This window comes from Phascolarctos cinereus, unplaced genomic scaffold, assembly GCF_003287225.1.
Source record: "Phascolarctos cinereus isolate Bilbo 61053 unplaced genomic scaffold, phaCin_HiC Scaffold_4;HRSCAF=312, whole genome shotgun sequence".
In the NCBI taxonomy this organism is placed as follows: domain Eukaryota; kingdom Metazoa; phylum Chordata; class Mammalia; order Diprotodontia; family Phascolarctidae; genus Phascolarctos; species Phascolarctos cinereus.
Genome location: NW_027555847.1, coordinates 377987011 through 378011852, shown reverse-complemented (window position 1 = coordinate 378011852; position 24842 = coordinate 377987011). Strand labels below are relative to the sequence as shown.

General features: G+C 39.8%; 1 pseudogene; it reads right to left on the bottom strand.

Moving 5' to 3' along the window:
• Nucleotides 1-13952: 13952 nt before the first annotated feature.
• On the bottom strand, nucleotides 13953-14650 carry LOC110208023 (U1 small nuclear ribonucleoprotein C pseudogene; annotated as a pseudogene).
• Nucleotides 14651-24842: the final 10192 nt, after the last annotated feature.

The window sequence follows — 24842 nt, the reverse complement described above, 5'->3', positions numbered from 1 at the left end:
GGCTTCCTGACTATTCTGTGTACAAGATACTCCATCTCTTGACTCCAGGCATATTCTGTAGCTGTCCTTCGTACTTGGAATGCCCTCTAGCCTCTGCTCATACTACTGAACTCCCTGGCTTCCTTTAAGTCCCCACTAACCCCATCTTCTACTGGAAATATTCCCCTCCCCTGAATTCTAATGTCTTCCCTCTTATTTTCTATTTATTCTGTATATATACAGTCTTATTGGGTGTGGCTGCTGTGCATGCTACAGCTTCTTGGAGTCACAGGTGAGAATTGGGTGAAAGGTGGACACCAAAGGTGGATGAGCAGCCCTGAAAAGGGCACAGCAAGCCCTTACACCAGAGGTGCCAGTCCTCTTTGAGCACCTCATACACCCCAGTGAGCTAAACCAGGGTGAGGGTAACCGACAGGCCTCAAGCCCATTGGTGAGTTAGGGGAATGGCTACTGCAACCATGTGAAGGCTTCCCCTGGTGGCATGGGCAGATGAGAACAGTTTGTTCCAAAAGGCCATGAAGGCAGGTGGAATGAGTGCGGTGGAGTGCTTAAAGCTTGGTCAGACAGTAAAGACACCAAGGTCATCCATTGCATCCCAGGCCATTGCCAGTCATATCTACTTTTGTCCTATCGCTGGACTTAGATGACTGGAAGAGAGAGTGAGACTGACGACTCTGTGCAGCTCTGCCTCTCTTCATTCCAGTTCACGTGCAAGTCAAGACATCGCCCATCACATTGTGTGTGATATCATTGATCCTCTTTGAAAACAAAGGATGAACAACGATCTCACACATAATTTGCTTTGTATATATTTGTGCAAAGTAGGCACTTAATAAATATTGATAGATGGATTGAAAAGTGAATAATACTCATTAAAATTCAATATTATTCCTTTCCTGACATTTCTGTTGCTGTTCAGGATGCCAAAGTTGATTTTCCTGATAATAGCAGGATTCCTTTAGGTCTCTCTTCACAAAGTGAATATGGTATTTTTAGATCAAAGGCTAAAGTACATACCAGGATGCTTTTATTTCTCATCTCTACTCCCTACTCCCCCAAAGTACCCACACTGACAACCAGAATATTGTCTTACAATGTCACTTTTTGGGTGGCATTTATGGGCCCTAGAATTGCCCACAGGAAGATTCTGGGGAACAGGATTGGTACTCTAATGGATGCTGGTCACTTTCTTTCTGGGAACTGAACTAGGCACTACCACTTAATTCCCAGATACTAGAGATGGAATCTGCTTCTGCTTCCCACAGCACTGAAAAAGGTATGTGACTACATTTTTTTAATTCTTGTGAAGTTGATTTTCTTTTTGTAGCATTTTAAAAATTTATTTAATATTTTTCCCCATTTATTTATTTTTAGTTTTCGACATTCACTTCCACAAGATTTTAATTCCAAATTTTCTCCCCATCCCTCCCCTTCCCCTACCCCATGACGTCCTGCATTCTGATTCCCCCTTTACCCAATCTGTTCTCCCTTGTCTTCCCCCCTGCCATTCCCTTCCCCTTCTATTTTCCTGTAGGATAAGGTAGATTTCTATACTCCTTTGCTTGTGTATCTTATTTCCCAGTTGCATGCAGAAACAATTTCTAACATTCATTTCTAAAACTTTGAGTTCCAATTCTCTCCCTTCCTCCCTTCCCACCCACCCTCACTGAGAAGGCAAGCAATTCGACATAGGCCATACATGTGTAGTCATGCAAAACACTTCCATAATAGTCATGTTGTGGAAGACTAACTATATTTCCCTCCATCCTATCCTGGTCCCCATTTAATCAGTTCTCCCCTTTGTCCTTGTCCCTCCTCAATAGTGTTTACTTCTGATTACCTCCTCCTCCAATCTGCCTTCCCTTCGATCACCCCTCCCTCTCTTATTCCCTTCCCCCCCTGCTTTCCTGTAGGGTAATATAGATTTCCATATCCAATTGGGTGTGTATGTTATTCTCTCCTTAAGCTAGATCTGATGAGAGTACAGTTCACTCATTCTCACCCCCTCCCTTCCCCTCCAGTGTAAAAGCTTTTTCTTGTCTGTTTTATGTGAGATAATTTACCCCATTCTACTTCTCCCTTTCTCTTTCTCCCAGTGTAATCTTCTCTCACCCCTTAATTTTCTTTTTTTGGATATCATCCCTTCATATTCAACTCACCCTGTGCCCTCTATCTATATATATTCCCTCCAATTACCCTAATAATAAGAAAAGGTCTCATGACTTATAAATATCATCTTTCCATGTAGGAATGTAAACAGTCCAACTTTAATAAGTCCCTTATAATTTCTCTTTCCTGTTTACCTTTTCATGTTTCTCTTGAGTCCTGTATTTGAAAGTCAATTTTTTAAATTTATCTCTAGTTTCTCAAGAATGCATTAAATTCCTCTACATCATTGAATATCAATTTTTTCTCCCTTATTGATTACACTCAGTTTTGTTGGGCAGGTGATTCTTGGTTTTAATCCTAGCTCCTTTGACCTCTGGAATATCAAATTCCAAGCCGTCTGATCCCTTAATGTAGAAGCTGCTAAATCTTGTGTCATCCTGATTGTGTTTCCATAATACTTGAATTGTTTATTTCTGGCTGCTTGCTATATTTTCTCCTTGACCTGGGAACTCTGGAATTTGGCTATAATATTCCTGGGAGTTTTCCTTTTGGGATCTCTTTCAAGAGGTGATTGGTGGATTCTTTCAATTTCTATTTTACCCTCTGGTTTGAGACTATCTGGGCATAGTTTTCCTTGGTAATTTCTTGAAAGATGAGGTCTAGGTGCTTTTTTTGATCATGACTTTCAGGTAGTCCAATAATTTTAAAGTTATCTCTCCTGGATCTGTTTTCCAGGTCAGTTGTTTTTTCAGTGAGATACTTCACATTGTCTTCTATTTTTTTCATTCTTTTGGTTTTGTTTTATAATTCTTGATTTCTTAGAGTCATTAGCTTCCATTTGCTCCATTTTAATTTTTAAGGAATTATTTTCCTCAGTGAGCTTTTGGACCTCCTTTTCCATTTGCTCCATTCTGCTTTTTAAGGCATTCTTCTCATTGGCTTTTTGGACCTCTTTTGCCATTTGGTCTAGTCTATTTTTTAAGGTGTTATTTTCTTCAGTATTTTTTTGAGTCTCCTTTAGCAAGCTGTTGACTTGTTTTTCATGATTTTCTTGCATCACTCTCCTTTCTCTTCCCAATTTTTCCTCTACTTCTCTTACTTGATTTTCAGAATCCTTTTTGAGCTCTTCCATGCCCTGAGACCAATTCATATTTTTCTTGGGGGCTCTGGATGTAGGCGCTTTGACTTTGTTGTCTTCTTGTGGTGGTATGTTTTGATCTTCCTTGTCAGCCAAGTAAGATTCTATAGTCTGAGTGTTTTTCCTCTGTTTGCTCTTCTTCCCAGCCAGTTCCTTGACTTTTTAAACTCTTTGTTAAGATAGGGCTCTGCTTCCAGTGTGGAGGATGTACTGTCCCAAGCTTCAGGGGTTTTGTGCAGCTGTTTTCAGAGACACTTCTAGGGATCTGTAAGTTTTCAGTTCCGCCAAGGTGGTATGATCTAAGGAGAGGTGTTTATTCTTCTCCTGGCCTGTGTTCTTGTCTGTGAGTGGCCACAAGCAGTCTTTTCTGCCCCAGAAATGAGAGGAGGGTTCTCTCTCCACTGCTGTCACAAGGTCTGCTATGCCAGTGCTCCTTCTCGCCCCAGGACCGGACCCAGATGCAAGCATGGGCAAAGCAAGAGAATCCTGCCTCAGAGCCAGCAAAGAGATCCCTGCAATCCCCTTCTGGTCAGCCGCTGGATTCCCCCACCGTCTGTGGGCTGGAAGTTCCAGAAGCAGCTGCAGCTGTGGCCGCCACTCCAGGGCTGTGTGCGGGTCAGGGCTGGACCACACTTCTCTCACCCAGGTTCGACAGACCTTTCCCACTGACCTTCTAAGTTGTCTTTGGTGTTTGTGGGTTGAGAAGTCTGGAAAACGCCGCAGCTCCCCTTGAATCAGTCCCCTGAGGCCCGCTCTGGGTTTGCTGGTCCCCAGTCTTTGCTGGGGTGACCCACACTGAACTGTGCTCCTCTCCCAGCCTGGTGCAACAGACCTTTCCCTTTGACCATCCAGGTTGTCTTGGGCTGGAAATTTGTTTCCCTTTGTGTGTGTGTATGTGTGTGTGTGTGTGTGTGTGTGTGTGTGTGTGTGTGTGTGTGTGTGTGTGTGGCTTCTTCTGCTCTAGAATTTGTTTAGAATCATTTTTAAAAAGTATTTGGAGGGGTTTGGGGGAGAGCTCAAGCAAGTCACTGCTTTTACTCTGCCATCTGGCTCCGCCCCCATATGACTCCTTTTCAATATTGAAGCAAAATTTGTAACACTTCAAAAATAGCCTGGACTTTTTCCTTATTGACAACAGCTAGTTTCTTTGTTTCTTAATTTTTTGTTACCAAATGTCAAGATTTAATGTCACAGAATCGTTTTCATTTCAGTCAATCAACAAGACATTTATCGGGGGCTTATTATGTGCTAGGCTTGATTGGTTTGTTAGTTGGTTATTGTCCTTTGTTCTCGAGGAGAACCAAAATGACATCACTATCCTAGAGTCAAGTTACAGTGTGTGTGACTGTGGCTGATCAGACCAATACAAGCTTGAAATCCTCTACCACAGTTAGGGCACAGATGGTCCATGCGAACATTTGGGGTGGATTCCCTTAATTTGCAGTTTCTTTTGAGCTACTTCAGTTCTGCTTTGCTCATAGAGCACAGCACCTTCTCTGATGAGGGCACACCATGCTGGGCGATCCTGAGCCAGTGTCTCCCATGTCACACAAATCAGTTCCAAAGTTCTTAAGAGAGACCTTGAGGATGTCCTTGTATCGGTTCGTCTGACCACCACGTGAGTGCTTGCCCTGTGTGAGTTCTCCACAGTCTTATCGACAAGCATACAGTTAGCTTTTGAACAACGTGGCCAGCCCATCAGAGTTCCACTCTCTGTAGTAGAGTTTGAATGCTTGGCAGTTTAGTTCGAGAAAGGACCTCATTGTCTGGTATCTTATTCTGCCAGGTGATCTTCAGAATCTTCAATTCAAATGGAAGTGATTCAGTTTTCTGGCATGGCACTGATATACTGTCCAGGTTTCACAGGCATACAACAATGAGGACAGCACTTGTAGACCTTCAGTTTGATAGTCAGTCTAATACCTCCTTTCCCACACTTTCCTTCAGAGCCTCCCAAACACTGAGCTAACGCTGGCAATGCATATGTCAACCTCATTATCAATGTGTACATCCCTGGAAAGTATACTGCCAAGCTAAGCGAAGTTATCCACAGCATTCAAAACTTCTCCATGTGCTATAATCAATGGTTCCACATATGGATGGTGTGGTGGTGGTGGCTGATGGAACACCTGGGTTTTCTTGGTGTTAATAGTTAGGCCAAAATTAGCATAATCAGCAGAGAATCAATCCATGTTTGGTTGCATCTCAGCTTCAGAGGCTGCATCGAGTGCACAATCATCTGCAAACAGAAAACCATGTACCAACAACATTCCCTCCACTTTGGTCTTGGCTTGTGGTCTTTTCAAGTTGAAGAATTTACTGAAGAATTTAGCTAACCTTGATGCTGTGTTCATCCTCAGTGAAAAAAGTGAAAATAGTAGACTTCGATCTGCATTCAGATTCCATAGTTCTTTCTCTGGATATGGACAGCATGTTTTCATCATGAGTCTTTCGGAATTGTCCTGGATCATTGCATTGCTGAAAAGAGGTAAGTCTTATGGCAGTTCATCATCATACAATGCTATTACTATGTACAACGTTCTCCTGGTTCTGCTCACTTCACTCGGCATCGATTCACGTAAGTCTTTCCAGGTTTTTCTGAAATCTGCCTGCTCATCATTTCTTTTAGCATAATACTATTTTATCACATTCATATACTACAACTTGTTCAGCCATTCCACAATGGATGGGCATCCCCTTAATTTCCAATTCTTTGACACCACAAACAGGGCTGCTATAAATATTTTTGTACATGTAGATTCTTTCCCTTTTTTATGATCTCTTTGGGATACCCACCTGGTAATGGTATTGCTGGATCAAAAAGAATACACAGTTTGGTTGCCTTTTGGGCATAGTTCCAAATAGCTGTCCAGAATTGTTGGATCAGTTCACAACTCCACCAACAATGCATTAGCGTCCTAATTTTGCTACATCTCCAACATTTATCATTTTACTTTTCTGTCATGTTAGCCAATCTGATGGTTGTGAGGTGGCATCTCAGAATTGCTTTAATTTGTATTTCTCTAACCAATTTCATTATACAATATTGTTGTTACTGTATATAATATTCTCCTGGTTCTGCGCACTTCACTTTGCATCAATTCATGTAAATCTTTCTAGGTTTTTCTGAAATCATCTTGTTTATAATTTTTTTTTTTGCTTTTGGTGAGGCAGTCAGGGTTAAGTGACTTGCCCAGGGTCACACAGCTAGTAAGTGTCAAGTGCCTGAGGCCGGATTTGAACTCAGGTCCTCCTGACTCCAAGGCCAGAGCTCTATCCACTGTGCCACCTAGCTGCCCCTCTGTTTATCATTTCTTATAGCACAATAATGTTCCATCTGAATCATATACCACAACTTGTTCAGCCATTCCCCAACTGACAGGCACCTCTCAATTTCCCTCAATTCCTTCTCAATTTCTGAATCTTAGCCACCACAAAAAGATCTAGCCATCTCATTTAAAAAAAAATCATTTTAACCCCTTTAAAACTCTTGCTTCATTTCTTCCAGCAAATCTAGATGAATGTGTGCCTAGAGCCATGTTTTTCTTTGAGGCTTTACTTGTAGACATTTTAGAATTATTCTTTTCTGGGTTTGTGTCTTGAACATCCTTGTCACCATAATATTTCTTTGTGGTGGGATTCTTTATTTACTCATTCTTCTAGCTTTACTTCCCTAATTTGAACTTTGACCTGCTCCATTTCTAACCTGGTTCAATTTGTCCCTCCTTAGGCAATCTGGTGGCTTGGGGCAGGTGGGGAACCATAGTGATGACAGATTTACTGTGGATACTAATTGACAGCCCACTGCAGCTCAGAATTCCCAAGTTCAAACAATCTTCCAACCTCATCTTCCCTATTGGTACCAACTGCACATGGAGTTAAGATGATGGGAGTTCATAGAGGGCAGTACTCCAGCCTCCTTCGTGAATGAAGAAATAGTAAAGTGTTTACTAAGCACTTACTTAACAGTGCAAAGCACTGGGAGTACGCATAGAAAAAAACAGAACTTCCTCCCAAGGAGCTTGCTTCCTTAATTCTGTTTATTTTCTTTTTTTTAATTCAATTTTATTTTATTTTCAGAGTTCTCTCTCACATGTCCCTCCCCCATTGAGAAAACAAGAAAAACAAAACCCATTACAAATATGTAGTCAAGCTAAACAAATTCCCATATTAGTCATGTCGATACCTATGTATATATATGTGCATATATATGTATGTATATATCTGTATGTGTATACACACATGTATGTATGTGTATATATACGCACAAATATATATGCATCTCTGTGTGTACACATATACACACACACACATAAAATATATATATATATATATATATATATATATATTTATATGCTTCAGTCTGCACCCTGAATCTATCACTTCTCTATTGGAGGTGGATTGCATGTTTCATTATGGGAAGGAACTTGCTTCTAATGGGGGACACCACCCTCATAGAAGATTTCAGCTGCAAGTCAGGCAGAAAGATTTCATGGTCTTTAGGGGACCACAGTCTAGCAAGTGACAATGTACCTTTTTTATGATAAAATGATAAAATTTTTTATGAAATAAAAAAAATTTCATGATGAAATCATATCCTTTTCAGATGTTGAACCACTTGATGGTAGCAAAGACATTAATTAGTGATAAGGACCTCCTTTTCTGGGTACAGTAGCCACAGAAGCAGTTCTCAGGCTATAGCTCCATAGGGTTGCTTCCTAGAATGATAGCTCCAGGAGGGGCTATAAGCAGGACAGTGCTTTGAAGGGTACTGCTATGCCTGGGCTTTTGGCCATACCTACCTCTCAGTGGTAGCTGTTCAGCAATTCGTGTTGGTGACAAGGAAAGTGGGCCCCTTCTCTACAGTGATTTCTCCCCTCTGTGATGGCAGTGAGGGTGAGCTGGAAACAATACCAATGATCTCAGAGGCACTGCTATTTTCAAGCCTCTTGGGTCCTGGGCTGTCTCCATCACAACCTGAGTAATTGCAATGGTTGATATGGTGGTGCTGGCTTTATTTCCTGCAACATGCATTTCCTGCAACCTCCTTTCTCTCCCTTAGGGTTCCCTGATACTTCTACTTAGCTGGCTTGCCTCATTACTATGGTGGTAATAATTTTCACCACCCCCAATATTGTTTAATATTAGGTATTTGTTGTTGTAGTTGTATTATTTCAGTCATATCTAACTCTCCATGACCCCATTTGAGATTTTCTTGGTAAAGATACTGGAATGATTTGCTATTTCCTTCTCCATCTCATTTTATAGATGAGCAAACTGAAGTAATCAGGGGTAAGTGACTTGCCCAGGGTCACATAGGTAGGACGTGATTTGAGTACAGATTTGAATTCAGGAAGATGTCTTCCTGATTCCAAACTCAGTGCTCTATGCATTATGGTGCCACCTATCTGAAAGATGGCACGTGATATGAAGCTACAATGAGTGCCCATACAGGTACCCAAGAACTCATAGAATCCACGCTTCGATATACTTTCCCTGAATAGCCATCACAACTAAGACCCAAATAGGATAGTAATAGGGGAGGGGGATGGGAGATGTTCATTTATCCACCTCCACTTGTGCAAATGCATTCATTCCTCTGGGATTCTCCTCTCTCAAACTCCCAGTGGAAACTTGGGTACCCCTATGGACCCATTGAGAGGGTCCAGTGGTTTGTGGTGTGTAGAAGCCCCTTATGTATTTGACAGCCATTCAGTGCCCCTGGGTTCTACAGTTATAATACATTAAGCAAAAGTTCCTTGGGAATTTTGGTCCTTGTAGTGAGACTCATCCTAACAGTTCATCAAATCTAGATAGAAAAACTTGAGTGGCTCTGAACAACCAGATGGGGTGGGGGCTTTTAGGGATGGCCTAAATTTTGATGAGGCAGAAGGACCCTTACCACTTGGTCTTAGACATCCTGCTACAATATTGCTAACATCCTCACAGGCTAGCCATCAATCGTATTCTTGTTCACTCTATGATTCAAAAACCATACCCAAAGCTCCTTATGGGAAAGTGTATCGTCACCTTCAACCCATCTAACATGGCAGTAGGCATCATGAAAACTCTTCCCATCATCCCTAGAGCGCCTAGTTGTATGGACCACTGCTGGTGCTGTCCTAATCTCCTGCTCACACTTCAACAAGTGATCTGCCCAGGACTGTATGGTGATCTGGGGTCTGGAGTGTAGGGAAGCCCATATCTAAAACCTGATGCTACTCAGGTTGGGATTCTGTCCAAAAGGAAAAAATTAACTACACCCTTCAAAAGCCAGTCATAGGGAGTGAAGGGTCATAAGTCAGAAGTATAAATCCAGTCTCCAAAGCTCATTTCTTAAAAATTTTGTCTTCTCCCTTTTCCCCTATCAGGGAATTGGCTGTAGAGGGAATTCGCCTTTAGGGAACCAAGTAGGCAGAACTCCCCATTTTAGCCACCTAGAAAGGAGCAGAGTGCCACCTTCATCTGGGGGCTTTAATCTGTATTTGCAAGAGAAAATCCTGTGGAACCTCTCCAAACTTATGGGAACTCTGCAACTGAAAAAAAACTGAGCTGTCATCATTAGATCACACCTTCATTTAGCTATTGTTTAATGATTCATTGACTTAGTGTTTAGGTTTTTCTAGCCACTTCCAAAGTTACTTGGTGTTGAAAATCCACCCCCCCCCCACTTGCCTGGAGGAAGTCACTTCTTAGGGTCAATAGTATCAGATAAGCTTCAGGCTTTCTTACTGCTTACTCCAGTTCCAAATCCTCCTCATCATCTTGCTCTCATTCTTTTCCCTTACATCCGTAACCTTGGCAATGCTTCATGTTCTTCAGTGAAGCTTCTGGATCAGAGTTCATGCTTCACATCTGTAGTTCAATAGTCCACACTCCCATTAGCATTGCGGTTCACTGGGGTTATAGATCCACCAGCCACTCCTCTGCCTTGAAGATACGTTGTTGGTGGTGATTGTTGTTTGTCCTTCATTCTGGAAGAGGACCAATGACATCAACAAGGTGATTGGATTTAAGTGAGGCAGAGCTGTGTAGAGTCATCAGCCTTACTCTCTCTTTCAGAGTCATCAGAGTCCAGTGGGAGGACATAGGCCAAGACAATTGGAGATGACCTCAGATGCAATGAGAGTCTTAAGGCACAGTTCTTAAAGATCAAAAGTTCATTCATCTCTGACTCGAGTTACCTAATTTGCAAAGACAATTTATCTTAATGTTCCTCACTTTGGCAATTTAGCTTTTCTAAAGCTAGGAGCTAAGACATACTCAATTTTATTACATCATTACTTTCCATGTCAATTTCCTTAAGCATTCATTAAGTTAACTATGCATATTAACAATACCCAGGGAATGGGAGCTTCCTCCTTATCCTATTTAGGGGGATCTCTATATACCCCAAACAAAACTTTGACCACAGGATGAAAGCATCCTATATCTGGCCTTCCAGTCATTCAAAGTTCTTCCACACTACCCTTCAACCATTTGAAAAAAATGCCTTTGCAAACAAAACATACTGACCATGCCAACTGTTCTGAGTCAGTCCTAACTCAGGCCATTCTGATGATTCAGGCTCAGGGTTAGAATGCTAATGGGCCATACAGTGTGATAAAAATGATTTTTACTAATAACAAGGGATAAAAAGGATACAATTTCTAAGATTAAAAAAACAGTAATCCTGATCAAATGGCTAGTCTCTTCCACATCCAGATTCATGACAATTAGCCATGTTAGATCAGAAAAGTGTTCTGACCACAGAGCAATGAGAGGTCCCTGGGGCATCCAGTAAGACCCTCAGCTGGGAAGGATGCCAAGCCAGCGATGATCCCGAGAATGGCCTCCCTGCCCCTTTCAAAGGAAAGAAGCACAGATAACACCAAGCATTGGTGGTTCCTGCCACTCCCTTTATTTACTTTTGAGGAAACCGAGGCTCAGGGAGAGGTCTTTCATTTTTTTCACCTCCCCCCCCACCCTTGTCTAGGTAGCTTGGATGTTCTTTAAGACCATGATATTTTCTATTTTCTCTTTATTCTTCTTCCCTTTATCCCCCAAAAGGAATCTGTACACAAGATCTATTCAATTGATGTTGATAATTTCTAAGCAACCCAGGAAAAAGGCTATACATAGGTTTCTCAGGCTCCTTTCATCTTTAACAGCCTATACATTTGAGTCTAAATATCTGTTATATTAATAGTTTACATTGACATTGTGCCTTGTGATTATAAAGCTCCTTACATATATTACAAAAAATTATCATAAACAGCCATCAATGAAAACCATTGAATGTATAAAGCTAGAAGAAAAAAAATGACCTTAAGCCTTTAGTTGATACTTTACATACATTAATTCATTTAAACTTTGACATATCCCCCGGAGAAGCGTAGCATATCATTATTTCTGTGTTGCCAGCTATTAAACCAAGACCCAGTGAGTTTAGGTGATTTGCGTGAGTGACTGGCCTCAGACTGAGGTCTTCTGATTCTTATGTTCAGAATTGTCTTCACACATTGTAATGATTAGTTAATCTATGTCCTCTATGTGCTTTTATGCATTCTCAGATTGTAGACCCAACAAGCCCCTTGATGGTGCCCATCACCATTGTTCTACCTGCTCTGGGCCAGCATCTTATGCCCAGGCTCTGAGAAAATGTGCTTTGCTAATGGCAGATTTTTATGAATGACATTTACCTATAACTATATAAGCTATTTTATGTTGTCAGACTTTTAAAAAAAATCCTAACTCCTAGAATATTTTATTCTGTCTGAGCATTTTCACATTAAGAATTTATTCTCTAATTTCTCCGATTCCCCTTTTCCCCCCCTATAGGATGCCAGATTTAATGGAGCAGCTTTTGTCTTTGGGTTTCTCTTCGTATCATCAAAACTGTCTTGAGAGTGTGCTTTTAACTTGTTCTCCCATTCCAGTACCCTCTGGCCTAGAAATGGGAGAAGCTTCACCCATTATCAAACTGGAAATTTGTATGGTACTTTGATAGATGTGTGAACTCACTGATGAAGTGGCTCCTGCTACTGGTGTAGCTTACAACTCATCCATCTTCAGTGGCTCTTGTCCATAGTCTGCCATAAATGTTCCATGGGGTGGAGGGAAGGGGTACCCAACTATTAGAGGCCCTCACTTAGACTTATTGATACTATTTGGGTACCAATGGAGTTCATGGGCTGTCTAGTTATCCCTGTTCACTACATAGCCAACCCATATTACTTTCCATTTAATAGTCATACAACTTTCTGATGATATCCATTTATGCCATTGACTCTGTACAGTTTTTCTTTATTCATGATCCCATTGCTTCTATCTGCCATCCACCATACATCTCTCTACTGGTCTTTGGGTGATGTGCAACTTGAATTTTTAAGAGACTGTAGTATTTTTTGATTTGTGGCCTAATAGCATGACAGACACTATTGGTATTATAAAAAATGGACCTTTCCTACTAATAGACTATTAACGGAACTATATATTGGTCTACCCATTCTATGGAAAGCATAGCATGATTTAGAATTATGCTAAAAAAAAAAAAGGTGACTAACATTTCCATACCCTTTGATCTAGAGATCCCACTGCTAGGCATAGACTGCAAAGGTCACATATGGAAAGAAAAGTCCCATATATAAGAAAATATTCTTTTTTTTTAAATGCTAAAACAGTCAATACTTTTATTTTTATACATCACAATACAAATATAAGCTATAAGCTGCATTTCTGCCCCATTCTTCCTTTTTAAATTGTTTCTTCTTTGACAGGAAGTGGGAAGTCTTCTTTCATGTTTGGAAACTACCCCTGGGGCAGTTTGCAAAAAGAAAAACTGCAAGCTATCAACAATCATGACAAAATGCTCTAACTTTCTAAAAAGAATGCAAATCAAAAACAATTCTGAAGCATCACTTTACATCCATAAGATTGAGAAAGATGAAAATGGTCAAAGTTGGAAGGACTGTGGAAAGATAGGCACACTAATGCACCTTTGATGGAGCTGTGAATTTGTCCAACAGTTCTGAAAAATGATTTGGAATTACTCTAAAAAGTCACTAAAACACACATATCTTTGACTCGGTGATACCACTATTGGCATATAACCCAAGAAGGGCAAAGATAGAGGGAAAGGTCCCTTATATACAAAAATATTCATAGCAGCACTTTTTGTAGTAGCAAAGAACTGCAAGCCAACAATACTCATCAATTGAGAAACATCAAATGAACAAACATATAGGATATGAAAGCAATGGACTATTACTGTGCTACAAGATATGAATATGAAGAAGTCAGAAATTTGGAAAGGCTTGTATGTGCTCATGGGAGAGGGAAAGTAAGCAGAAACAAGAAAACAATTTACACGACCACCACAATATAAAGGAACACAACACTGATAGACTACAAAATTCTGATCAATGCATTATGGAACTGTGCCTTCAGAGGACTGGTAAAGTATGTTTCCTTTCCTTTGGCAGAGAGATGTTAAACTATAGATTCAGAATGAGGAATAAATTTTAGACACATCCCAATATGTTGATTTTTCTTTTCACTGTGCTTATTTATCATAGGGGAGGGACACACTGGGGAAGGCTGGAGGGATATTGGGGTGGGGGGAGGGAAATCATGGAAGAGTGACAGTGATGTAAAAGAGTGCCAACATTTCAAAAAGGGAAGGGGGGGGGAATCCCATGTATGAGACCCAGCACCATCATGTTCTGGTGAAATAGAACAAAGAATAGAAAACTGAGAAATGGGTTTCTTTATATTCTCTCCATTTTATCTGTCTGGTCTGGGCATTGCTGGGCGGGTGGGCACCATCATGGGATGTGGAAGGGGCCTCATCATTGGAGGGCCAGGCATCATAGGCATGTGGCCTCTCATGGGCATCCTCATGCCAGGAGGTGGCCCCACAGGCATCATTCCAGGAGGGGGAGACCCCATCATGCTAGGGTGAGGAGGTGGGATCACAGGCCCTCCTAGTGGAGGAGCAGAGAACAGGTTGGGAAGAATTCTTCCTTGCTGAAATGCAGTGGTTGTTTTATCAATCAGACTCTGGGCTTGCTCTTCCATCCATTTTTGATAATAGTCTCTCACATTCTCTTTATGCTTCCTCCCTCTGCAGTGTGTCTTCCTCACAGATGGAGAATGAGGTACGTGTCACAGTAATCACAGTAAAACTTGGGCATGATGGTCAGACACTTAGTTGTGCCTTGTTCTGTCCCAGGTATCTTCCAAACAGACTGGTTGGCTTCCTCACCTTCTTCACTGTATCTCTTAACAAGTTGTCCACATATAAGACTAACTTCAGGATGCGCTTATCTGACAGATAAAATGGGACCCAGCTTTTCAAACAGATACTCAACAGGGATCCTAAAGGACGGACTGCACCCCAGCAACGAGAGGACGGGGGCACACCGCCGCTTGACTGCCTGAAGCGCCCGGCCGACCGTCGGAGGGAGAGGGGAAAAGAGGAGAGAGGAAGAGAGGGAAGGGGGAAGAGAGGGAGGGAGAAGGCGACAGAAACCGAGAGAGAAAGAGCGAACAAACGCGCCCCACTCGCTTCGGAGGGAGAGGGCAGCGGCTCCTCAAGAAAATATTCTTAACAACATGTTTTGTGACAGCAAAGAACTAGAGACAAAGTAGATGTTGACTAGAGATTGACTAAGATTGGCCAGCACCTCTTCTTGCCTCCAAGCTTGTTCCTTCTCAATATACAGTTGAGATATTTCTACCATTCTTCACCTGGAACATTGCTTCCAAGGCACATGTGCTCCTACTCAGTCTGCCCTGGATCTGTGACCTGAATCTGGGTATTGTATAGTCACAGTGCTTGCAGTTAGAGGTATAGGGGATAGAGTACTAGGACTAGCGTCAGGAACACCTGAATTCAAATGTGACCTCAGATACTTAGTAACTGTGTGATCCTGGGCAAATCATTTAACCTCTACTTGCCTCAGTTTCTCCATCCATAAAATGGGGATAATAATAGTATCTACCTCCTGGGGTTGTTGTGAGGATCAAATAAGATATTTGTAAAACAATTAGCACAGTACTGTGCCTGGCACATAGTAAACACTATATGTTAGCTATGGTTACTACCACTACCACTATTACTATTACTACTACTACTATTACTCCTCCTCCTCCTCCTATTTATGTGCTCTTTTGTGTATTTGACTCTTTAGTCTCTTTAACAAGATTGACATCAATTTTATTGTTCTTTTCAAAGAACCAACTTCTAGATTTATTTATAATTTCTATAATTTTTTGTTTCACTTATCTATTTCTTCTCTAATTTTTAATATCCCCTCTTTTGTGCTTATTTTAAGTCAGAGTCAGAATCAGTGAACATTTATTAAGCACCTACTATGTGCTAGGAATGGTATTAAGCACTGGGGATACAAAAGAAGGCATAAGGCCTTCCCTGCCCTTGAGGAGTTAATGATCTAATGGGGGAAGAAGCTGAAAAGCAGTGTGGGAGGTGAAAAGATGGGAGTCCTTTAGCCAGTGTGGGAAATAATCTTAGGAGGAATGAGTTACAGAATAGGTTTCATTTTGCAGAATAATGGGTTTCTGGAGAAACTCATTTTAGACTTGTTTGTATATTGGCTTTTGGTTTTTAAAAAATGAATGTTCAGTTCATTAATCCTCTTTCCCTCCTGTCCATTTTGTTAATATATGTTTTGGGGAATATGATTTTCCCCCTTAAGAACTGCTTTAGCTGTATCCCAGAAATTTTGATGTGTTGTTTCATCATAATTTTCTTTCACATAATTATTGTTTTTATGATTTGTTGTTTGACCCACTCATTATTTAGGATTTCATTGTTACATATCCATTTAGGTCTTTGTCTTTTGTTTGTGAGCCCCGAACCAATGATTATTTTTATTATGTTACAGTATGGAAAGGATATATTTACTATTTCAGCCTTTTATATTTATTTGCAAAATCTCTGTGCCTTAAAATATATGGTTGATTTTTGTTAAAGTTCCATGTGATACAAAGCAAAATTTTTCAGGTCAGTCATTTTTATTTTGTACATGTCTTAATTTTTTACATATGTTTCTTACATGCAAAATATTGTAAGGTTTTTTTTTCCTTTTCTCAGTTGTCAGTCTTTTTGATTTTATGGGATTGTTTAATCTGTTTACATTTAAAGTGATGAGAATTAGGGTTTTTTCCCTTCAAATTAGGATTTCCCCCCTTCTTCCTCTGTAATATAGTACTATGTATCTTTGGTTATTTTAGCTTAATCTATTTTAAGACAACCTTATTCACACTGGCTTTCTTCCTGTCACCCTCCAAGCTTTCCCCTCAGTTGTTTCCCCCTTTTCTGAGTTTTGCTCACTAGTTCCTCTTTCTTTTTTGCTTTTATTTAGTTATTTAATTCTTTACCTTATAGAATACCTTTCCTCTAACATGTTTTGTTCATTAGTTTTAAAATTTTTATTTTCTTTGCTTTTTTCCTGAAGATGAGTTCTTTCCTCCATTCTCTTTATTATTTACCTTCCCTTTCTGCCTATTCTAGGCTTTTTTTTAAAATTTGGTTAGGCAATGGGGTTAAGTAACTTGCCCAGGGTTACACAGCTAGTGAGTGTTATGTGTCTGAGGCCAGATTTGAACTCAGGTCCTTCTGAATCCAGGGCCAGTGCTCTATCCACTGCGCCAACTAGCTGCCCCTAGGCTTTTGTTTTTTGACTCATGGCCTTTATACTTACTTAGTCCTTCTTTAGTCTCTGTGTTCCTCATGGAATTAAAATTTTTGAGATACCCATTTTGGGTTGTCTCTCCTAAAGAGTTTCTGTTATTGCCCTGTACACCTTCCCTCTTTCCCCCTTTTATTTGTTCTGCCTCACTGTTAGAAATACCAATTTATGCAGGTGATAGAGAAGATATTGCCCCGTGGTAGGATTCTTCCTATGTGCCCGATTGTGTAGTCTGTTATGGACATTTGCCTTCTCATTGGTAATTTAAATGCTGCAGAAATGTCAAGATGGATGAAGATTGAAATTTAGCAATTAAGAGACCATTGGTATATTTGGAGAAAAGAGTTTCAGTTGAATGATAAGATCAGAAGCCAGATGTAAGAGTGTTTAGAAGAGAGAGAGGAAAGGAAATGGAGGCACCAGCTTTTTCAAGGAGTTTAGCTATGAAAGGGAGGAAAGGTATAGAATGATAGCAGGGATGGATTGATCAAGTGAAGGGTTTTTTTGGTTGTTGTTGTTTACATATTGGAATTGTTTGGGTGTATTTGTAGGTAGCAGGGAAGGAATTAATTGATAGGGAAAGACAGGCAATAGATAAAGTGGGTAAGGATGATAGTGGGGACAGTCTGAGTTTGGGATAGCTGCTGTGTAAAGTAGGATAAAAAAATCGATTAGGGAAGAATAGAATGACTGCCTTAATGCAATGAGGGCTCAGTTTAGATTAGATAAAATAATTTTGTAGTGTATGTTTGTTCTTTTATCTATTTCCCCTTTTCAATATTAATAGTTTAAATAAGCTGGGTTGGAGTTGTTTTAATTACATACGCTACTTCCCCATTTTTTATTATAACTCAATATTGATTTTGACCTTTGTGCTAAGAAGTCAATGGTTCATAAACAGTAATTTGAAAATTTCCCCTACATCAGTAACTAGTCATTTCCTATATGTTAAAATATATTGAATTTCATTTTAAGTCATGCAATTTGATGCTTCATCTGTCCATTGCTTCTCATTACTTCTTTTCCTTCTTCTTCTATTGCTCCTCCTCCTCTCTTTTAGCCTTTTCTGTTTTCCCTTCCTTCTATCTCCTTGTGACTTTATGTCACGTTAATTTGAGAATATGCCATTTGCCCTCCCGTCTACAGTAAACCTTCCTCATAACAAAGAAAAGAAATAACAACAATAAAAAAAAGAAACAACTCAGCAAGACCAACTAACGCATAATCTGCATAAGACAGCATAACAGCAACATTTCAGGTCTTAATCCTCCACCTCTCTAAGGAAAGAATGGTGGTGAATTTCCTCATCTCTTTTATGGGATTAAGCTTGGACGTTATAATTGCGGTATTCACCTTTCTGTGATTGTTCTTCCTATTTACATAGTTGTAGTGATTGTATATACTGATTTGCTGAGTCAGCTCACTTCACTTTGAATCAGTTCATAGAAATCTTTGCCTGCTTCTCTAAATTCTTCTTATGCTCTTCATTTCTTATGGCACAATAATATTCCATTGCATCCATGTGCCATAATTTGCTTAACCATTTCCCAATGGATTAACCCTCCCCTCTTGGTTTCCCAGTTTTTTGCTGTAACAACAAAAAAAAATTGCTTTATAAGTGTGACATTTCCTTGTGCCTTTGTTTACCTTGTGGTCTAACTCTTTTGAAAAAAAAAATTAGCCATGATAGATACAGGTGTGAGGCTTCTGTAGAGTCTACAAACCTTGGGCTTTCTTTGTTTCTTACTCTTGAATTTTATGTTCCAACATATTTTTTTAATTGTCTTCAACTTTTACATTGAGGTTACTGAGTATCAAATTTATGTTGATATAATTTAGAATTCTTCTCATGTTATTTTTAAAAAATCAACAATAGGAAATTCTTGGCAAGGAATAAGTAAAATAGGTAGTCATATAAGATATGATTTGACTGGCACAGGTGAAGAGAGAGTGGTGGTTGTCCCTACTGTTTCCACAATCTTCCCACTGAAACATGATATTCCACCATAAATAGTTCTTCTTACTTGATTAAGTACCTGGGACTGGACTAATAAAAATAATAGCTGACTTTCATTTAGCACTTCATAGTTCACAAAATGCTTCACAAACATCTCATTTGAAACCCTACTGAGAGCCATTCTCTGATAGGTACATAGTCAAAGGATACAAAAAATTCTCACAAGAAGATTGTAAACTTTTAACAACCCTATGGAAAAAATGCTCTGAGTCACCAATAATAAGAGACATAAAAATAAAAACAATCTTGAAGTTTCACCTCACACCCTTCAAATTGTTAAAGATGACAAAATATGGGACTAGTCAGTGTTGGAGGGTTATGATTGCAAAGAATTGGAAATAGAGTAGAAGCTCATTGACTAGGGAATGTCTAAACAAATTGTGGCACGTGAATGCAATAGAATATTATTGTGCATAACTAATGATGAGTATGATGAACGCAGAGAAGCATAGAAAGATCTGTATGAACTGATGCAGAGTAAAGTAAGCACAGCCAAATGAACGTATAAAAGATGATTACAACAATGGAAATGAAAAGCATAGCAACAACAAAACGTTTTTAAAAAGTGAATGTTGCAAAATTACAAGGAACAAGCATGGCTTGAAAGAAGAGGTATTAGAAGACACCCCCACCCCATTTGTAGAGGTACAAAGTACACAAATATGTCATGTTGTACATATTTTAAGACTCTTCAAATGTATTGCTCAGTTTTACTGATTTTTGTCTTTTTAATTTTCTAGTATTATATATATTACATATATATATTTGTTAAAGGAATACGACAAAGCTGTATATTGTCACTTTATTTATTTAGTTTATGTGCAGAGTGCAAAGTACATAATGAGTAATGCCAGGCTGGACGAATCCAAAGCTGACATGAAGGTTGTTGGGAGAAATATCAACAATCTCAGTTATGTAGAAAATGCCACTCTGATGGCAGAAAGTGAAGAAGAGTTAAAAAGCCTCCTGATAAGAGTGAAAGAGGAGTGTGCAAAAGCTGGCTTGATGTGTGACATTAAAAAAAAACCAGGGGCAGCTAGGTGGCACAGTGGATAGAGCACTGGCCTTGGAGTCAGGAGGATCTGAGTTCAAATCCTGCCTCAGACACATAACACTCACTAGCTGTGTGACTCTGGGGAAGTCATTTAACCCCAACTGCCTCACCAAAAACAAACAAACAAATAAATAAAATAAAGAGTTAAACAAAACTAAGATCTCATCAACTGGTCTCATCACTTCCTGGCAAATAGAAGGAGAAGAAATGGAAGCAATGTCAGATTTTATATTCTTGGGCTCCAAGGTAACTGCAGACAGCAAGTGCAGCCATGAAATTAAAAGACACTCCTTGGAAGGAAAGCTATGGCAAATCTGAACAGCATACTAAAAGGCAGAGACAACACTTTGCTGACAAAGGTCCATATAGTCAAAGCTATGGTTTTTCCAGTGGCAATGTACGGCTATGAGAGTTGGGCTATGAGGAAAGCTGAGTGTTACAGAATCGACGCTTTTGAATTGTGGTGCAGGAGAAGACTTTTGAGAATCCTTTGAAGAACAAGGAGATCATATCAGTCAGTACTTAAAGAAATTAATTTAGGCTGTTCACTGGAGGGTCAAATATTGAAGCTGAAGCTTAGATACTTTGGCTACATAATGATAAGACAGGATTCATTGGAAAAGCCCTGATGTTGGGAAAGATTGAAAACAAAAGGAAAAGGGGATGGCAGAGGATGAAATAGTGTCATAGAACGAACATAAGCTTGGATAGACTTAAAGAAATAGTGGAGGGGGCAGCTAGGTGGCGCAGTGGATAGAGCACAGGCTCTAGAGACAGGAGGACCTGAGTTCAAATGCAGCCTCAGACACATGATACTCACTAGCTGTGTGACCCTGGGCAAATCACGTAACCCTGATTGCCTTGCCAAAATAAATAAATAAACAAACAAATGAATGAATGAATGAATGAATGAATGAATGAAAAGAGATAGTGGAGGCTAGAAGGACTTGGTCAGTGGGGTCATGAAGAGTTGGACATGACTGAAAAACAAAATGGCTCTGCTAGAGAGGAAAGGGAAAGGATACTGGAGGAAATTTTGATGATATAAAAAAAGATATTAAAATTTATTTTTTAAAAACCTACTAAAAAATAGCACATGCTTTCCATACCAACTCCAACAAAAACCTGATCAAGAAATCCAATGAGAAACTAGAGAAAGTGAATTCTTCTAGCTCACAACTGCATTAAAAAAGTCATCAGCCAGCAAACTCAGTGACAGCATTCTGAGCATGATCAGAGACAAGCCAGAAACATGTGTAGCCTGCAAGGCTCTGGGTTTGGAGACAGCAAACACAGAGTGCTCCTTGTGAAAGCCCCATGGTGGTCAGAAACCTATATCAGTGATGTTGGAAGCCCTAGGGAGTGTCAGCACCAATGTAGGAGTACAGGGATGGGTGCAAGTGCTCTTTAGACCAGGACACTCCCAGCACCCTGTCCTGAGATGTCATAGAGTTCCCTAGAGATCCAGTGCTCTAAACTTCAAAGATCCAGGAGTACACAACCATGGAGGATCTCAGCTGACCCAGGATGAGACCAAGCAGGGTTGACCACTTCAACCAAAGGTGCAACACAGAGGTGGGATGCAGCAGGGGAAGTGGAGTCCAGCTCTGGTCCAAAGCCCCATTTCAGGAACTAAAATGGAAAGATGAGTAAATCAAAGAGAATACCAAACAGTATCAAAAACTGTTGCAGAACCAGAGATAGGATAAAAGAAGGAACTTAAGTAGTTTGGAACTCATGTGTGTGTTTGTGTATGTGTGTAAATTCACTGATGTGTTGTGTTTTTTTTGTTTCTCCTTCTTCCTGTGTCAAATGTCACTGAAAGTAAATTATCAAATCCATCCCCCCACTATCCTGCCCCAGAAAAAAAAAAACTCCATCTTTTCTTATTCCTCTGGGTGTGTATTTGTATAGATGGAAGTATACTCATTATTGTGTATCATTATTCTAGTAACTTTGTTACCGTGTATGTAATCTGACTTATGTTACTCTTAAGTATGAATGTATTGTACACTGAGGCTCTCCTCCTGCTCAGTACAATGGCCTTTATATCTTTGCCACCTGTTGTATGGCTTTATAAATGATAATTTTTTAAAATTTTCACTGACTGTCCCCCTGACTGGAATGCTCTCCCTCCTCATCTCCATCTCCTAGATTTCCAGGCTTCTTTCAAATGTCAAAGTCCCATTCTGCAAGAAGTCTTTCCTAATCATCCTTTATCTTGGTGTTTTCCTTCTGAGAATATCTCTAATTCATCCTCTATGTATCTTTGTTCGTACATAGCTATTTGCACGTTGTCACCCCCATTAGATTGTGAGCACCTTGAGAGCAGGGAGTCACTTAGCACAGAACCTGGTACATGGTAGGCTCTTAATAAAGGCTTATTGATTGACTGACTTTTTAAAAAAAGCAAGTAGTACAAAATGAAGATTTAGCTAAAGTAATCTTCTTTGTTTTTCTATGTGTAAACAAAAATGCTAATGTTTTGCATATGATAAAAATTTCAAAAACAGCAAAAGAACCTTACAAAAGAAAGTGATGAACTTTCACATGTAACAGACACCCTGAAAATGAGAATAGACCAGCAGAAAAGAATTCATGAGGCAAAAGAAATAGTTGAACAAAATCGAGATTGAAAAAATAGAAGAAAAAGTAAGATATTTGATGTAAAAACAACTGACCTGAAAAACAGGTCAAGGAGAGCTCACTTAAGAATTGTTGGACTCCCTGAAAATCATGACAGAAAAAAAAAACCTCATTTAGGATTTGTAACGTATTTGGTGACTCTATTAATTTTACATTATAGAGAAACAGACTCAGACTGAGGTCATCTAAATGCAAATCCAGTACTCTTTCCACTTTACCTTAAATTCCTCCATTAATGCCACTACATTAAGTTATTAGCAGTCATTAACACTGCACCAGGAATATGTTTATTGGATCTTATCTTTTCCCAATGACAGGGAGACTGAGAGCATGTTTTGAGGTAGGACAGGAAAAGAAGTTTAGGTCTCCTTCCTAGGGCTAAGTTCCCCATCTTGTGGCCCAGAGCAATTCTGCACCCTGCTATTAATTCCTAGGTTTGACGGGCAACAAATGATATTTTAGTGGATGAAGTGTGACAAAGCATTCAGTACTAGAAGTCAGGAAACTCAACTGTCTCTGTGCTTTTCCAGTAACTCCCCGTATGCTCTTGGATAAGTCACTTCATCTCTACTTCCTTTTCCCCATCTGTAAAATAGAGGGATTTGACCTAGAATCATGGAATCTCAGACTTAGAAGATAGCTCAGAGGTACAGGGTGTACCTGAACAGGAATTCCCCATATCATAACCTTGACAAGTGGTCACTGAGCATAAACTCAGAGACCTCCAGGGATGAGGGACTCATTGCCTTCCAAGGCAGTCCTTTACATGTTTTGATAATTCTGTTAGGAAGGTTTCCCCCCCTTATAATCAGTTTATAAGTTTTCAGATTTAGAGATTATCTAGTCCAATCCCCTCATTTTACAGATGAGGAAACTGAGGGAGATTATGACTTGTCCAAGCTTACACAGGTAGTAAGCATCAGAGGTGAGATTTAAGAAGCATTTATTGAGCAGCTGTATGTCAAGAACTAAGGATATGGAGCCAATTTCTTTCTTAAAATGTGGTGACCTTAATACAATGGTCTAGATGTGTTTTATCATCACTTTTGTTCTGGACACAATTTTAACCCAAGATATTGAAGCCTTAAGTATCCTAAAACTGCTTTGGCTGCTAAGTCGCACTGATAATGACTGATATTGAACTTGTGTTCCTCTGAAATCCCCAGATCTTTTACATAGGAATTGTCTAGACATATGTTTCCCATCCTGTACTTTGGTGGCCCTAGTAAAGGACTTCAGGGGAACTGCATAGTGTTCCCAAACTACTTTTTCCACTACCATGGAACCCATAGTGCCGCTACCACAATGGTTATGAATCTTGTAACACTACAGTCTCCTAAGAATAAAAATGGTGGATAACTCATTGAGTAAGAGAGAGATTCATGGTGGCTGCAACTAAGTTGCAACATATTTCCAACAATGGTACACTTACAGGAAGTGTGGCATAAGGTATACAATCGGAGAAGGGTAAAGGAAGAGAAAAGGAAGCATTCATTAAGTTCCTACTATGTGCCAGGCATTGTGCTTAAACACTTTACAAATATTATCTCATTTGATCCTCACAACAATCATGGAAGATATGTGCTATTCTTATCCTGATATAATTGAAGAAAATAAGGCAGACCAGAGGTTAAATGACTTGCCCAGGGTCATAGCACTAATACGTATCCTAGGTTGAATTTGAACTCAGTCTTTCTGACCCCAGGCTCATCACTTTGTCCTTTATACTATTTATTAGTTGCCTCTCTGAGAAAATATCACCAGAAAAGGAGGTAGGCCCTCCTGAGTAGGGAGGGCCCTAGTCTAAATACTTCCTCCATTGCCTGCCTGATTCTTGGAGCTACATTCTGTTGGGCAATGGTTTTGAATCCTACACTGGGGGACAGGACAGGGAAGCTATATTTTAAGCTGCTATCAGTTACTCACATGAGAGTTTGAGACTCTGGCATGAGAGAGTTTCAGATTCCTCGTTGGGAGCCAGTTTTGATAGCAAGGAGTAAGAAGAAAGGAGATACTGGAGATGTCAAAAATAAATTTAGTTGTAAATAAAACTACTATTAAAATTTGTATCCATTGTCCCGTTTCATTTCAGCCAGGATTGAAACAAGACCTTTCCTAGGAGGAGGGATGAGTGATTTGTAGCTCAAAAATGCCAAAAATCTAATTCAATTAGCGTTACTTTGC